We start from the raw sequence: 17,697 nt of genomic DNA on the forward strand, positions 1-17,697 counted from the left end.
GGCATCTAGCATGGGAGGAAGGCACAAGATGCAGAAGGTGGTGAACATCTAACTCTAAGGTCCAGGAACAGAGAGCCGGGAATGTGATAGAGGTGAACACTTCATCCCTCCTCCTTATAATCTAACCCCTGCTGCATTTTGAATTTCTGCTGTATGTCACCACAGGGCCTCTTTCCTTCCTTCATTCTGCTATATGTCACTACAGGGCCTCTTTACTGCATTCTGCTATATGTCACTGCAGGGCCTCTTTACTGCATTCTGCTATATGTCACTGTAGGGCCTCTTTACTGCATTATGCTATATGTCACTACAGGACCTCTTTACTTCATTCTACTATATGTCACTACAGGGCCTCTTTACTAGAGTTGGGCCGAACCTCCGATTTTCGGTTCGCGAACCGGGTTCGCGAACTTTCGCGAAAGGTTCGGTTCGCGTTAAAGTTCGCGAACCGCAATAGACTTCAATGGGGATGCGAACTTTGAAAAAAAAAATTAATTATGCTGGCCACAAAAGTGATGGAAAAGATGTTTCAAGGGGTCTAACACCTGGAGGGGGGGATGGCGGAGTGGGATACATGCCAAAAGTCCCCGGGAAAAATCTGGATTTGACGCAAAGCAGCGTTTTAAGGGCAGAAATCACATTGAATGTTAAATGACAGGCCTAAAGTGCTTTCAAACATCTTGCATGTGTATACATCAATCAGGTAGTGTAATTAAGGTACTGCTTCACACTGACGCACCAAACTCATCGTGTAACGCACCGCAAACAGCTGTTTGTGTAGTGACGGCCGTGCTGGACTGGTGCGCACCATGGCGAGAGTGCAGGTTTTGGTGGCTTTACAGCCCATATGGTCAGTCACCTGGCTGATGTAGCTGAATGACAGAACAGTGACTGTCCAGCTGATCAAATTTGGTCTGACCACAATGAGGCAACGACCTTATTATCGTGGGTGTGCCCCCCGAGACACTCATCTAGGCGCCGGTCATTGCTCCATTGTGATACGCAAGCCCCTTCACCACGGCAAGGTAATGATCACGAAGGGGAATGGGCGCATGTTCATGCCTTTTTTTTTGTTGTTGCAGCTGCCCGCAGTGCAGCCAGAAAATTAGGCAGTCATGTACACGCACCCGAAAAATTATTACAGCGGCCGCTGCTAGCAGCGGCCTAAAAAATTCAGCAATCCGCCTGGAGTCCCGGACCCTGTTGGTGGTGGCGGAGAAGGTAGTGAAGCGGCCTGCAGGCAGACATGCTGTGTGGAGGGACTGGGAGCGACTTAGTCTTCTTGGGGCAGGCCAGGCAGCCAGTCACACGGCGTGCAGGCAGAGATGCTGTATGTGCGGGGACTGACTTAGTCTTGGGGCGGGCAGCAGCCCTCCGGGATCCATGCCTCATTCATTTTTATAAAGGTGAGGTACTTAACACTTTTGTGACTTAGGCGACTTCTCTTCTCTGTGACAATGCCTCCAGCTGCGCTGAAGGTCCTTTCTGAGAGGACGCTTGCGGCAGGGCAGGAGAGAAGTTGGATGGCAAATTGGGACAGCTCTGGCCACAGGTCAAGCCTGCGCACCCAGTAGTTCAAGGGTTCCTCATCGCTGTTCACAGCAGTGTCTACATCCACACTTAAGGCCAGGTAGTCGGCTACCTGCCGTTCCAGGCGTTGGTGGAGGGTGGATCCGGAAGGGCTACGGCGAGGCGTTGGACTAAAGAACGTCCGCATGTCCGACATCACCATGAGATCGCTGGAGCGTCCTGTCTTTGACTGCGTGGACACGGGAGGAGGATTAGTGGCAGTGGTACCTTGCTGGCGTTGTGCCGTCACATCACCCTTAAAGGCATTGTAAAGCATAGTTGACAGCTGGTTCTGCATGTGCTGCATCCTTTCCACCTTCCGGTGAGTTGGTAACAGGTCCGCCACTTTGTGCCTGTACCGAGGGTCTAGTAGTGTGGCCACCCAGTACAGCTCATTCCCCTTGAGGTTTTTTATACGGGGGTCCCTCAACAGGCAGGACAGCATAAAAGACGACATCTGCACAAAGTCGGATCCAGTACCCTCCATCTCCTCTTGCTCTTCCTCAGTGACGTCAGGTAAGTCAACCTCCTCCCCCCAGCCGCGAACAATACCACGGGAAGGTTGCGCAGCACAAGCCCCCTGCGACGCCTGCTGCGGTTGTTCTCCTGCCGCTGTCCCCTCCTCCTCCTCCTCCTCCCCCAAAGAAACACCTTGCTCATCATCCTCTGAGTCTGACTCATCTTCTGCACATGACCTCTCTTCTTCCTCCTCCTCCCCCCTCTGTGCTGCCGCAGGTGTTGAGGAAACAGCTGGGTCTGATGAAAATTGGTCCCATGCCTGTTCCTGCCGTAACGGTTCCTGGTCACGCTCATTCGCAGCTTCATCCGCCACTCTACGCACAGCACGCTCCAAGAAGTACGCGTAGGGAATTAAGTCGCTGATGGTGCCCTCACTGCGGCTCACCAGGTTGGTCACCTCCTCAAACGGCCGCATGAGCCTGCATGCATTTTTCATCATTGTCCAGTTGTCGGGCCAGAACATCCCCATCTTCCCAGACTGTTTCGTTCTACTCCAGTTGTAGAGGTACTGGGTGACGGCTTTCTTCTGTTCTAGCAGGCGGGAGAACATGAGGAGGGTCGAGTTCCAGCGAGTGGGGCTATCGCAAATGAGGCGTCTCACCGGCATGTTGTTTTTACGCTGAATTTCTGCAAATCGTGCCATGGCTGTGTAAGAGCGCCTCAAATGCCCACAGAACTTCCTGGCCTGCTTCAGGACATCCGCTAAGCCAGGGTACTTTGCCACAAATCTTTGAACCACCAGATTCATGACATGTGCCATGCAGGGTATGTGTGTCAGCTTCCCCATATGCAAAGCGGCAAGCAGATTGCTGCCGTTGTCGCACACCACGTTGCCTATCTCCAGGTGGTGCGGGGTCAGCCACTCATCCACCTGTTTCTTAAGAGCAGCCAGGAGAGCTGCTCCAGTGTGACTCTCCGCTTTGAGACAAGCCATGTCTAAGATGGCGTGACACCGTCGTACCTGGCATGCAGCATAGGCCCTGCGGAGCTGGGGCTGTGTAGCTGGAGAGGAGAACTGCCACTCAGCCAAGGAGGAGGAGGAGGACAGCGAAGAGCATGTAGCAGGAGGAGAGGAGGTGGCAGGAGGCCTGCCTGCAAGCCGTGGAGGTGTCACAATTTGGTCCGCCGCTTTCTGCTTGCCATCGTTCACCACCAGGTTCACCCAATGGGCTGTGTAGGTAATGTAGCGGCCCTGCCCGTGCTTGGCAGACCAGGCATCCGTGGTCAGGTGTACCCTTGACCCAACGCTCTTCGCAAGAGATGACACCACTTGCCTCTCAACTTCACGGTGCAGTTGGGGTATGGCCTTTCTGGAAAAATAAGTGCGGCCTGGCATCTTCCACTGCGGTGTTCCGATGGCCACAAATTTACGGAAGGCCTCAGAGTCCACCAGCCGGTATGGTAACAGCTGGCGAGCTAACAGTTCCGCCACGCCAGCTGTCAGACGCCGGGCAAGGGGGTGACTGGCCAAAAGTGGCTTCTTCCGCTCAAACATTTCCTTCACGGACACCTGACTGCTGCTGTGGGCAGAGGAGCAGGAACCGCTCAAGGGCAGAGGCGGAGTGGAGGAGGGTGCCTGTGAAGGTGCAAGGGAGAGAGCGGCATAAGCAGATGATGCACCTGAAGGAGGAAGAGGAGAAGGAGGGTGACTTTGCTTTTGTGTGCTGCTGCTGCTTTTGCTCAGGTGGCCATCCCATTGCTGTTTGTGCCTTTTCTGCAGGTGCCTTCGTAAGGCACTTGTCCCTACGTGAGTGTTGGCCTTTCCACGGCTCAATTTTTGTTGGCAGAGCGAACAGATGGCTTTGGTCCGATCTGAGGCACACACATTAAAAAATTTCCACACCGCTGAGCCACCCTGGGATGTGGGCACCTCAGCAGCTGATGCTGAAGGGCAAGTTGGCTGGCTGTACATAGGTGGCGAATCTGGCGATACATGGTGCCGGACTCTGCCACCAGCTGTTTCTGACGAAGAGCTGCCCCAGCTTCTTTCAGCAACTTCTATCCTCCTACTACTCTCTGACTCCCCCTCTGAACTGTCCCCCTCTTCATCTCCTCTATTGGGAACATACAGAGGATCCCTATCATCGTCATCATCGTAATCATCCTGCCCAGCTTCGCTTGCCTCAGAAAAATCCAAATGTGTAGGTCCTTCATCCTCCTTACACGTTACATCCATAGTGTTGTCGCGTAACGCAGACATATGAGCTGGTGAAAATTCATCTGGCTGTAACAATGGCTGTGCATCAGTGATTTCACCACCACTAAATAATTCTTGCGAAGTGTCAAATGCAGCGGAAGTGGTGCTAGTAGTAGCGCTGGTGGCTGAGCAAGATGAGGTGTTCTGTGTCGCTAAATACTCAACCACGTCCTGACAATCTTGGGAGGTGATGGGACGTGCCTTCTTCCGAGCACTGTACTGTGGGCCAGGTCCACACGAAATTACATTTACACGACCTCGCGCAGACCTGCCGGGTGGCCTTCCTCTGCCTCTGCCACTACCTCTTCCTCTTCCTCTACCTGTTTTGTCCATATCGGGTATGCACGGAGTGGTATATCACACTGCGTGCACTCACGTAGGTAGGTGGGTTCACTTAACTGCACAGGTATGCGCACTGATGCGGTGGGTTCACTGAACAGTACAGGTATACAGTGGCGGGTTCACTGAACACAACAGGTATGCAGTGGCGTGTTCACTAAACAGGTATACAGTGGCAGGTCCACTGAACAGAACAGGTATACAGTGGCAGGTCCACTGAACAGAACAGGTATACAGTGGCGGGTCCACTGAACAGAACAGGTATACAGTGGCGGGTTCACAGAACAGGTATGCAGTGGCAGGTTCACTGAACACAACAGGTATGCAGTGGCGTGTTCACTAAACAGGTATACAGTGGCAGGTCCACTGAACAGAACAGGTATACAGTGGCGGGTTCACAGAACAGGTATACAGTGGCGGGTCCACTGAACAGAACAGGTATACAGTGGCGGGTTCACAGAACAGGTATACAGTGGCGGGTCCACTGAACAGAACAGGTATACAGTGGCGGGTTCACAGAACAGGTATACAGTGGCGGGTCCACTGAACAGAACAGGTATACAGTGGCGGGTTCACAGAACAGGTATACAGTGGCAGGATCACTGAACAGGTATGCAGTGGCAGGATCACAGTACAGGTATGCAGTGGGCTGAGGGCTCACTGAACAGAACAGGTATGCTGTGGCAGGATCACTGAACAGCTATGCAGTGGCAGGATCACAGTACAGGTATGCAGTGGGCTGAGGGCTCACTGAACAGAACAGGTATGCTGTGGCAGGATCACTGAACAGGTATGCAGTGGCAGGATCACAGTACAGGTATGCAGTGGGCTGAGGGCTCACTGAACAGAACAGGTATGCTGTGGCAGGATCACTAAACAGCTATGCAGTGGCAGGATCACAGTACAGGTATGCAGTGGGCTGAGGGCTCACTGAACAGAACAGGTTTGCTGTGGCAGGATCACTGAACAGGTATGCAGTGGCAGGATCACAGTACAGGTATGCAGTGGGCTGAGGGCTCACTGAACAGAACAGGTATGCTGTGGCAGGATCACTGAACAGGTATGCAGTGGCAGGATCACAGTACAGGTATGCAGTGGGCTGGGGGCTCACTGAACAGAACAGGTATGCTGTGGCAGGATCACTGAACAGCTATGCAGTGGCAGGATCACAGTACAGGTATGCAGTGGGCTGAGGGCTCACTGAACAGAACAGGTATGCTGTGGCAGGATCACTGAACAGCTATGCAGTGGCAGGATCACAGTACAGGTATGCAGTGGGCTGAGGGCTCACTGAACAGAACAGGTATGCTGTGGCAGGATCACTGAACAGGTATGCAGTGGCAGGATCACAGTACAGGTATGCAGTGGGCTGAGGGCTCACTGAACAGAACAGGTATGCTGTGGCAGGATCACTGAACAGGTATGCAGTGGCAGTATCACAGTACAGGTATGCAGTGGGCTGAGGGCTCACTGAACAGAACAGGTATGCTGTGGCAGGATCACTGAACAGGTATGCAGTGGCAGGATCACAGTACAGGTATGCAGTGGGCTGAGGGCTCACTGAACAGAACAGGTATGCTGTGGCAGGATCACTGAACAGCTATGCAGTGGCAGGATCACAGTACAGGTATGCAGTGGGCTGAGGGCTCACTGAACAGAACAGGTATGCTGTGGCAGGATCACTGAACAGGTATGCAGTGGCAGGATCACAGTACAGGTATGCAGTGGGCTGGGGGCTCACTGAACAGAACAGGTATGCTGTGGCAGGATCACTGAACAGCTATGCAGTGGCAGGATCACAGTACAGGTATGCAGTGGGCTGAGGGCTCACTGAACAGAACAGGTATGCTGTGGCAGGATCACTGAACAGGTATGCAGTGGCAGGATCACAGTACAGGTATGCAGTGGGCTGAGGGCTCACTGAACAGAACAGGTATGCTGTGGCAGGATCACTGAACAGCTATGCAGTGGCAGGATCACAGTACAGGTATGCAGTGGGCTGAGGGCTCACTGAACAGAACAGGTATGCTGTGGCAGGATCACTGAACAGGTATGCAGTGGCAGGATCACAGTACAGGTATGCAGTGGGCTGGGGGCTCACTGAACAGAACAGGTATGCTGTGGCAGGATCACTGAACAGCTATGCAGTGGCAGGATCACAGTACAGGTATGCAGTGGGCTGAGGGCTCACTGAACAGAACAGGTATGCTGTGGCAGGATCACTGAACAGGTATGCAGTGGCAGGATCACAGTACAGGTATGCAGTGGGCTGAGGGCTCACTGAACAGAACAGGTATGCTGTGGCAGGATCACTGAACAGCTATGCAGTGGCAGGATCACAGTACAGGTATGCAGTGGGCTGAGGGCTCACTGAACAGAACAGGTATGCTGTGGCAGGATCACTGAACAGGTATGCAGTGGCAGTATCACAGTACAGGTATGCAGTGGGCTGAGGGCTCACTGAACAGAACAGGTATGCTGTGGCAGGATCACTGAACAGGTATGCAGTGGCAGGATCACAGTACAGGTATGCAGTGGGCTGAGGGCTCACTGAACAGAACAGGTATGCTGTGGCAGGATCACTGAACAGCTATGCAGTGGCAGGATCACAGTACAGGTATGCAGTGGGCTGAGGGCTCACTGAACAGAACAGGTATGCTGTGGCAGGATCACTGAACAGGTATGCAGTGGCAGGATCACAGTACAGGTATGCAGTGGGCTGAGGGCTCACTGAACAGAACAGGTATGCTGTGGCAGGATCACTGAACAGGTATGCAGTGGCAGGATCACAGTACAGGTATGCAGTGGGCTGGGGGCTCACTGAACAGAACAGGTATGCTGTGGCAGGATCACTGAACAGCTATGCAGTGGCAGGATCACAGTACAGGTATGCAGTGGGCTGAGGGCTCACTGAACAGAACAGGTATGCTGTGGCAGGATCACTGAACAGGTATGCAGTGGCAGGATCACAGTACAGGTATGCAGTGGGCTGAGGGCTCACTGAACAGAACAGGTATGCTGTGGCAGGATCACTGAACAGCTATGCAGTGGCAGGATCACAGTACAGGTATGCAGTGGGCTGAGGGCTCACTGAACAGAACAGGTATGCTGTGGCAGGATCACTGAACAGCTATGCAGTGGCAGGATCACAGTACAGGTATGCAGTGGGCTGAGGGCTCACTGAACAGAACAGGTATGCAGCCAGGAAGAAGTTAAGCCTAACTAATCTTTCCCTGAGAGACAGTCTGCAGCAGCTCGCCCTACTCTGACTAATGCAGGCACACGAGTGGCCGTAATGGCCGCCGCTGCCTGCCTTATATAAGGGGGGGTGGGGCTCCAGGGGCTAGTGTAGCCTAATTGGCTACACTGGGCCTGCTGACTGTGATGTAGAGGGTCAAAGTTGACCCTCAGGTGCATTATGGGGCGAACCGAACTTCTTCCGCAAAAGGTTCGCGTGCGGTACCCGCACGCGAACCACCTAAGTTCGCGCGAACCCCGTTCGCCGGCGAACCGTTCGGCCCAACTCTACTCTTTACTGCATTCTGCTCTATGTCACTACAGGGACTTTTTACTGCATTCTGCTATATGTCACCACAGGGCCTCTTTACTGCATTCTACTATGTCACCACAGGGCCTCTTTACTGCATTGTGCTTTATGTCACCACAGGGCCTCTTTACTGCATTCAGCTATATGTCACTACAGGGCCTCTTTACTGCACTCTGCTATATGTCACTACAGGACCTCTTTACTACATTCTGCTATATGTCACTAAAGGGCCTCTTTACTACATTCTGCTATATGTCACTACAGGACCTCTTTACTGCATTCTGCTATATGCCACTACAGGGCCTCTTTACTGCATTCTTCTAATGTCACTACAGGGCCTCTTTACTGCATTCTGCTATATGCCACTACAGGGCCTCTTTACTGCATTCTGCTCTATGTCACTACATGGCCTCTATACTGCATTCTGCTATATGTCACTACAGGGCCTCTTTACTGCATTCTGCTATATGTCACCACAGGACCTCTTTACTGCATTCTGCTATGTGTCACTACAGGGCCTCTTTACTGCATTCTGCTATATGTCACTACAGGGCCTCTATATTGCATTCTGCTATATGTCACCACAGGGCCTCTTTACTGCATTCTGCTATATGTCACCACAGGACCTCTTTACTGCATTGTGCTTTATGTCACCACAGGGCCTCTTTACTGCATTCTGCTATATGTCACCACAGGACCTCTTTACTGCATTCTGCTATGTGTCACTACAGGGCCTCTTTACTGCATTCTGCTATATGTCACTACAGGGCCTCTATATTGCATTCTGCTTAATATCACCACAGGGCCTCTTTACTGCATTCTGCTATGTGTCACTACAGGGCCTCTATACTGCATTCTGCTTTATGTCACTACAGGGCCTCTTTACTGCATTCTGCTATATGTCACTGTTGGGCCTCTTTACTGCATTCTGCTATATGTCACTACAGGGCCTCTTTACTGCATTCTACTATATGTCACTGTAGGGCCTCTTTACTGCATTCTGCTATATGTCACTACAGGGCCTCTTTACTGCATTCTGCTATATGTCACTACAGGGCCCTTTTTACTGCTTTCTGCTATATGTCACCACAGGGCCTCTTTACTGCATTCTGCTATATGTCACCACAGGGCCTCTTTACTGCTTTCTGCTCTGCCACTACAGGGCCTCTTGCTATCCTTGTAATTTGCTTGTGGATTCCATCCACACTTTTGGTGGTAGAATAACAATGTATAATATTACAGACTCACGTTTTATTATTCACAGTTCACTATTCTGCTCAATATAGGCTGGTTTCCTTTACATCACAGGAGGCTGATTTCTGAGACTCTTGTATGAAGCAATGTTTGGCATTAGTGAAGTGATGATGTTACAGTAGCAGGATATCCAGAATTAGATGCTGTTAGACTCTGTTGTCTCATCTAATTTACCATCACAGGGATATCATTTAGTTGTGATTTATCAGCGGAATCATTTGTCATCTGCAACGCATTTGCTAATTCTGTTACAGGGGTGCAGGTATACCTTGTGTGGGGAGGGGAGATCGGGCTAGCTGTGCAAGAGGAGCTTACAATCTAACTTCTGCCGCACTTGGCTACCTAATTATTTGATCTTGATGCCCCTGATTGTAATGCTTATTGTGAGGCACCTGGTTACTGAATTATTGCATTTGGAGGTGTGTAACTACTTAATAAAAACTACTAATTAAAAATTTAATTGGGCGCAGTGACTACTTGATTAATTATCTGGAGGCATGTGACTACTTGGTGGGGGGACGCAATCTCAGTGTTTGCCATGGGCGCTATATTGCCTAGATACGCCTCTCCTTCCACCTCCCTGTACTTGACTTTTGTCCAAAAACCTCGATGCATGCAGTACATCTGATACATGTCTGTAAACAAACAGAATACTCTAATAGTACTTGTAAATATGTCTTCATTTTACTTGACAGGTCATGTATCAGAGTTTGACCATTTGACTGACAGAGATTGACGCTCACTGCATGACCAAAAGTGCCACAGAGATGTATGTCTGTCACTACTGACTTAACTCTATATAAATATGGATGGATATGTCATATACATCAATGCCAAGCCTATGTAAAAAAAAACAATATAATCAAAGTTTGTCAGTCAACTAAAGCAGAAAACAGAAAGAAAAAAATGCATGGTAGCAATTCTTTTTAGTTATGTTATAAATCTTGAGTTTTTTTTTTTTTTGCTTCTATACATCTCTTACACTTATAAACCCCCCTTTTTTGCTTTTTTTTTGTTACTATGCACCTGCTATATTGATTAACACAATACACATCTTGCCATTATAGGGTCTGCTTATAAATGGGAAAATATTCCATTACTGGGTAAATAGCATCATATCTGCTGAGATTTTCAGATTGCCAGGTTTATAAAAAATAATGCCACTGCTCAACTTAATCAACACTTTTATATGACTGTCCGCTTCACCCACAATCCGCAAAATAAATCAGCAATTGCCATATTTATAATGGAAAGCCGGATCACAATTTTATTGTTTGATATATAGTGTCCTGAACTTTTAAAGCGGTGAAAAGCCAAAGAGCAGTTGTGCTTGTTTCAAACACTTTGCTCACCAGTTTTCTCTTAATCATCACATTAAGAAAGATTGGTACAGGGCAACAATAGAAATAGGACATATGCCTCTACTTTTTTTTCTAGTAGTCACTAATGGTTCAGCCCGGCACTTATTAATCTATTCAAGTAAAGGATGGATTTGTAGATTATCAGTTTACGGTTATTATGTTATAGCAACCTCAACTTTGATTGCCATAGAACAAAATCTTTTTATAGGTATGGTATAATAAAAGCAGCAGATTTTGTTTTGAAATATGGACAACATAGAACACATCTTTATAAATAGGCATTACAGAATACCCATATAGCTCTCCAGATTTTCTGGATCCAGAACCACTAAGAAAGTATAAAGGTAGGGATGGTCGCTGGATTCCGCGGAATTAAGAATTCCGAGATTCCGGCCGGAATTTGGTGATTCCATTCCGTTGTGACGGAACGGAATTGCTATATCATTATGGCGGAATTTCAGCGGAAAAATTTGAAATTCTGCGGAATTTTACGGAATGCAAATTTTTTCCCCCACCGAACTGATTTCTACCTAATAAGAAGATTTTCCGCTCCACATACTTCCTCCCTCCCTTCTCTTATCCTCCCTTCCTCCCTCCTCCAGAGGAGAAGGGTCTTGTCTTCCAGGGAATTGTAGGTTTTCAAAAGCCAGCTTACATACATTGGCCGGGAATCGAACCCAGGTCTAGTGCTTGGTAGGCTGCTCTCCTCACCACTACACCACCACCAATGCTACATGCTGAAGCCAGCCTAGCATGTACCATTGTGATATATCCAAGAGAAAAATGAACTTGCTTAGGGAATTGTAGGATGTCAAAAGCCAACTCACATACATTGGCCAGGAATCGAACCCAGGACTACCGCTTGGTAGGCTGCTATCCTAACCATTATACCACCAACACAACACACTACAATGCTACATGCTGAAGTCAGTCTAGCATGTACCATTGTGATATATCCAAGAGAAAAATGAGCTTGCTTAGGGATTTGTAGGATGTCAAAAGCCAACTCACATGCTTTGGCCAGGAACCGAACCCAGGCCCACCACTTGGTAGGCAGCTATCCACACCATTCTACCACCAACACTACATGCTGAAACTTCTTGGAGCAGACTTACTTCCTTCCTCCAAAAGACACACATACATCCCCATAAAATCATTCAAAAGCAACTGTGTGCACAGTCTTTGCGGTACACAGTCTCTGTGGCACAATTGGTTAGCGTGTTTGGCTGTTAACTGAAAGGCTGGTGATTCAAGCCCATCCAGGAATGGCCTTGCCTTTTGTGTTCAACAGTTGTCCGAAGTGAACCCCAGATAGCCATCTCTCTCTCTCTCCTCTCTCTCCTCTCTCTCCTCTCTCTCTTTTCAGTTCAATGGCATCAAGGCCTAGAGAGAGAGCTCATTTTTCTCTTGGGTATATCATAATGGTACATGCTAGGCTGGCTTCAGCATGAAGCATTGTAGTGTGCTGTGTTGGTGGTATAATGGATAGTATAGCAGCCTTTCAAGTGGTAGGCCTGGGTTCGATTCCTGGCCAATGTATGTGAGTTGCCTTTTGACATCCTACAAATCCCTAAGCAAGCTCATTTTTCTCTTGGATATATCATAATGGTACACTACAGGCTGGCTTCTGCATGTAGTGTTGGTGGTGGTATAGTGGTGAGGAGAGCTGCCTACCAAGCACTAGACCTGGGTTTGATTCCTGGCCAATGTATGTAAGCTGGCTTTTGAAATCCTACAATTCCCTGGAAGACAAGACCCTCCTTCTCCCGAAGGGGAGGGAGAAAAAGGAGTAAGGGAACAGTAAATAGGTTCTATGGGCTACCATTTAGCATAAACAAGGTTCCATTTGCGATTACTGTAATTTTTCCGTTGGAATCCGGAATTCCGTGGAATTTCGTAAAAATCCGGCCGAATTTTCATAGCGATGGAATTAATTGCTGGTAGAATCCGCGAATTCCGGCAGAATGGAATTTGCTCTTTCCGATCATCCCTATATAAAGGGCTCAAAGGGGACAAAAGACCTCTTACTGAAAAAGTCAAGCTAAATTTGAATTCTTCTCAAGGTACTTGAAATAGTTCAGATTTAGGTGAGGAACAAAGTTCTCCCATGATACATCACTCCTAAATTTGCATATTTTAATTAGGCTGGGATAAATAGTGTATGTGGGTATATTTTAACTTTTTGACCACAAGGGCCTTGATTCACTAACCGGCGCTAAGTGTTAGCACAGGTGGGAAAAGCCGTTTTCTGCCGCAGGTGCGCGCAAAGCTACTTTACACGCAGCCCCGCTCACTGCGCGCGCAGCGCAGGTGCGCCTATACTAGTGCGCGGTGCGATAATAACGTCGCACCCGCTGCCCCTTAAACATCGCACTTGGTGCAATGATAACGGCGCATCGGGTGCCCCTGAAGCGGCACATCAATGCGCTGCCTAATGGGCACCCAATGCACCATTTTCATCGCACTCAGTGCAACGTTTAAGGGGCAGCAGGTGCGATGTTACCCGCGCTGTGCGCTGCGTGCGCAGTGAGCGGGGATGTATCCAACGTGTGGGCGCAAGCCCTAACGCCGTGGTTTGCGCGCACTAAGTTTTAGGGCACACTAACCGGCTTAGCGCCGGTTAGTGAATCAAGCCCAAGATGTCACCACACTTTATTCCCATGTACTGTGAATGATACACGGAAAGTGTTGTGTATGCGTTTTTTACTATCACTTTTTGAATGAAAACCTTCATCTCACTGATGCTGGCTTTATTTAATTACATGCACTTTGATCAGCTTTGGCAACACATGCTCCCAATCTTCACCAATCATGGACCGGCAGGATGGCGACAGAGGTGAACAGGTGCACTCATGTGATCACGAGCGGATGGTCAAATAAACAAATATGCATATCTATGCCTCTCTTGCACAGGGGAAGTTTTAAGGGATCTAGATATGCATAGCAGAAGTTGGGATGCCATTAAAATCTGTGCTTAGTTTACTATGTGCTTATGTGTGGGAGATTTGCAGTAAACACATGGGTGAACTAGTAGCTACACAAAAATAACTGATTCTACTTTACATGACATAAAACAAGAGAAGAATATAATATATTATATGAATTTGGAACAGTGTCCTTTTTGATGTAACTAAGAGCAATGAGTCACATTATTGTTATGGAGTTGTACATTTTTCAATTTTTTCAAATTTCTGTTAAAGGACTTACTAGCCCAAAATTAAAAAAAAAGTTCCGTACCTGTATGATTTTTGAAGGCACGGAGGATGCCATCCGCACCCTCCGTGCAGTTCCGCCGGGTCCCCACTGCTTAATCCCCGGCCGGATCCATACCCCACAGCCGGGGTCGGCCTCTCTTGCCTCTTCAGAAATGGCTGCCAGAGAAGGCCGCGGCTGCACAGTCTGCACAGACGTGAGTGCGGCTGCGCAGCTCTAGGGCCTCCCAGATCCATGCTGCAGGAGACAGCCTGTAGCGTGGACCGGGGGAGGCCCTAGAGCTGCGCAGTTGCACTCGCATCTGTGCGGACTGCGCAGCCGCGGCCTCCTCTGGCGGCCATTTTTTAAGAGGCAAGAGAGCCCGGCCCGGGGTGTGGGGTCTGGATCCAGCCGGGGGGAAATTAAGCAGCGGGTGTAGTGAAAAATGTTGACAGTTTTTGTAAAACTTTGTCTTACTCTGATTCTTGCATCATTCTTGGCCCGGCCTGCAAACTTTGTCTTGTTTACTGCCCTAGTTGCTGACTTCAGCCTGTTAAGAAATGCTGCATTATCTACGACCTCTTCAACCCCTGCCTGATTATTTACCCAATGCATGGACCCCCCCTTGATTATCAAGTCTACCCTCTCTGCTGCCTGCTATGACTCTTTTTGATGACCAACGATGCCTTGTCTGTCACCTGCCATGACCTCTGCCTGATAACTGACTCTGCCTCATCAAGCCTTGCCCTTCAAGTCTGCAGACTTTCACCTGTTGAATATCTTGTTCTCTCTGTCTCCAATGGGGTAACCACTAGTACTGACCACTGTGGGTAGCAGCCCACTGACCCTTGTATTATGACCTGGGGAAGACCAATGGTTTACTTAGCCTCTGCAAATCTATAAAAATAAACTTCTCTTATCAACTTAAAGTTATACCATAATCCCAAGGCTGTCAAGTTTTCAGTGTTTTCTATGGAGACATAAAATTAGTTGTGCATGGTGTCATTAGACGTTTGAGATCAGCAAGGGAAGGATTAATCCTGTGTGCTGAGCAGCATCCCAGGCTAGCATAAAAATAAATAATTGTGCCTCAAAAGTATGCAATTTAATAAGAATATAGAAAAAAATCCAATTGCACTAATCTCGAGAAACTAGGACCAATAGTAAACACTCACACCATATATACAAATAACATATGCCAGCTACGTAGGGCCGCAAGGTGGCGTAGTGGTAAGCACTCTTGCCTTGCAGCGCTGGGTCCCTGGTTTGAATCCCAGCCAGGGCACTATCTGCAAGGAGTTTGTATGTACTCCTTGTGTGGGTTTTCTCCCACATTCCAAAAACATACAGATAAGTTAATTGGCTTCCCCCTAAATTGGCCCTAGACTACGATACATACACTACACAATACATATTGTACATAGACATGACTATGGTAAGGATTAGATTGTGCACCCCTCTGAGGGACAGTTAGTGACAAGACAATATACTCTGTACAGTGCTGCGTAGTATGTCGACGCGATGTAAATACTTAAAATAAGTAAGTACGTAGGCATCAAGTAATTAATGGGTGTGAAATGGGTAAACAATGAATAAGATGGATGGCCCATATGTTTAATTATGTTGCCTGTCATTAACCCCTAATTTCCTTGTCATACCTCTCACAGCCTCACTGTGCGCATCAATTTTCCAGTGTCCATCCAGTTCTACAACTTATGTACCAGCAAGCTAAGAGCAGGCTAAAAGAAAACTAGGCGCACACACATACAATCATGACCTGAAAAGGAACCGTTATGCAAAACAACTGTTAAACACTTTTCTCTATGTATAATACAATATCTCTATGCTAGTGCCCACAGGCACTGTGGACACTACTGTAAATACTCAGATAAGTAGATGGCCTTAAATTATTTTCTTTAATTCATTTAAGATAGTAAAATTAGTACATTACAAGGTTAAAGAAAAATAAATGACAAACATAACAAATAATCAACATTGTCCACAGGAAATAAAAGACAATAAAATGAAGAAGTTATTGAAGTTCTGTCTAGTTATCCTTGTGGCTACTGTGGTGCAGAGGTGCTGTAAAAGCCATTGATATTAGAGTCCTGCTTTAACTTTCCTGGGACTCTCTGTCCAATCCAATTCTTGTTATGTTAAAAAAAGTTTTCAAAATGTTTATTTAGGAGTTGCTGCTAAAAATGGGAGAAAGTTGAGTGCGAAAACAGTGAGAAAAACTGGTGTAATCCTGTGTGTTGACAAGTCTGCCTTATAAAGCACTGCTATGTCTCAGAATAGATTAAATACGCATCCAGCTCAAAAAATATATTGTATTTTAAAAGGCTTTGGGAGTATTAATGGCCTTGAAGCAACAACACTGTGATAATAAAATACAAAATGCAATGCACTTATACATCTTTCTGGTGAGATTTGATATATTAGGTTGTGCTTACCTTATGCATAAACTAAGCTTGTCTGTGGTTTACAGTAGTCCACTAGGGAGCCCTAAAAGGAAATGTATAGCTGTGAGGAGCTATTTGATTTTATGTGCCTTATCAGGGACAGATACATTCTTAGGCTGGAATCTCCCCATTAATCATTATGAAATAATTTGCATGATTCTTTTTAAGCACCTGAAAAAGCTTACCTTTAAGTAGAAAATAAAATAATTAATATGCTGCAAGTGCATTTCTAAATTCTCAAAGGAGCATTAAAGAAAAATATTATTACGGGTTACTGCCCAGGCACTTTTTCAATTACTATGCATGTGAACTCCACTCAGAGTCAATTAGTTAATTTTGATGTAGAGCAGAATGCAGCAATGAGCAGGGATGTTTGGATAGTGCTTTTAAAAATCTGAATTGATCCGGATACCTAGATATCCGGATCCGGTTTGGATACCTGAATCCGGCCTTTTAGATATCCGCGTGAACGCGGATATCCGGTCGCATTATCTGCGGATATCCGACCTATTCGGATATCTGGATAGAAAAACCGGAAGTGCCCTTTAAATAGCTTTAAAATGTGTTTTTAGGGTAAATGAGGCATGTATCATCATTATTTTGCAAAGGGGAACACTATTTGTTGATGTGGGGACTTAAATTCCCCCCCACCAAAAAAAAATGGCTGTCAATTAACATTAGGCCTAGGTTCCAGGCAGCGGTCGTGCAGCCCACATTGTGTCCAAAGTCCAACCGCACAACTGGGACATGACAGTTTTCAGTCAAGACACCTCCAAAAAATTATGCAGCAATTGTGTTTTGGGTTAAATATAGGTGGTATCAGTGACCTCTGGCACCCTGGCCTGGCGGGAGGCAGCAGGAGCAGGGCAATGCAGCAGGTGTGCTGTGTGCCAGGAGCATGCCGGACGTGGCACGTAGCACTTGCCAAGTGCCACGTGACACGTGCCAAGTGCCACGTGACACTTGGCAAGTGCCACATGAAAAGTGTCACGTGAAACGTGACAAGTGCCGAGTGACAGTCAGACAGCGGAGGAGAAGACACTAGTGCACACTAACACATTATTGAATTAACAATAGTGTAGTGATAGTGAAGGGGTTAAACACTGAGCTTATCACTGTGTACAGCCCGTGGCCCAGCAGCAGCACTGCAGCTGTGCAGCACACACTCTAACTGTCACACTATGAGACATCAATCAAGCTAATTAACGATTACCCCAGAGTAGTGAAGGGGTTAATCAATGAACAGCTTTAGATTTA

Source organism: Hyperolius riggenbachi, chromosome 2 (genome assembly GCF_040937935.1).
Source record: "Hyperolius riggenbachi isolate aHypRig1 chromosome 2, aHypRig1.pri, whole genome shotgun sequence".
NCBI classification, from domain to species: domain Eukaryota; kingdom Metazoa; phylum Chordata; class Amphibia; order Anura; family Hyperoliidae; genus Hyperolius; species Hyperolius riggenbachi.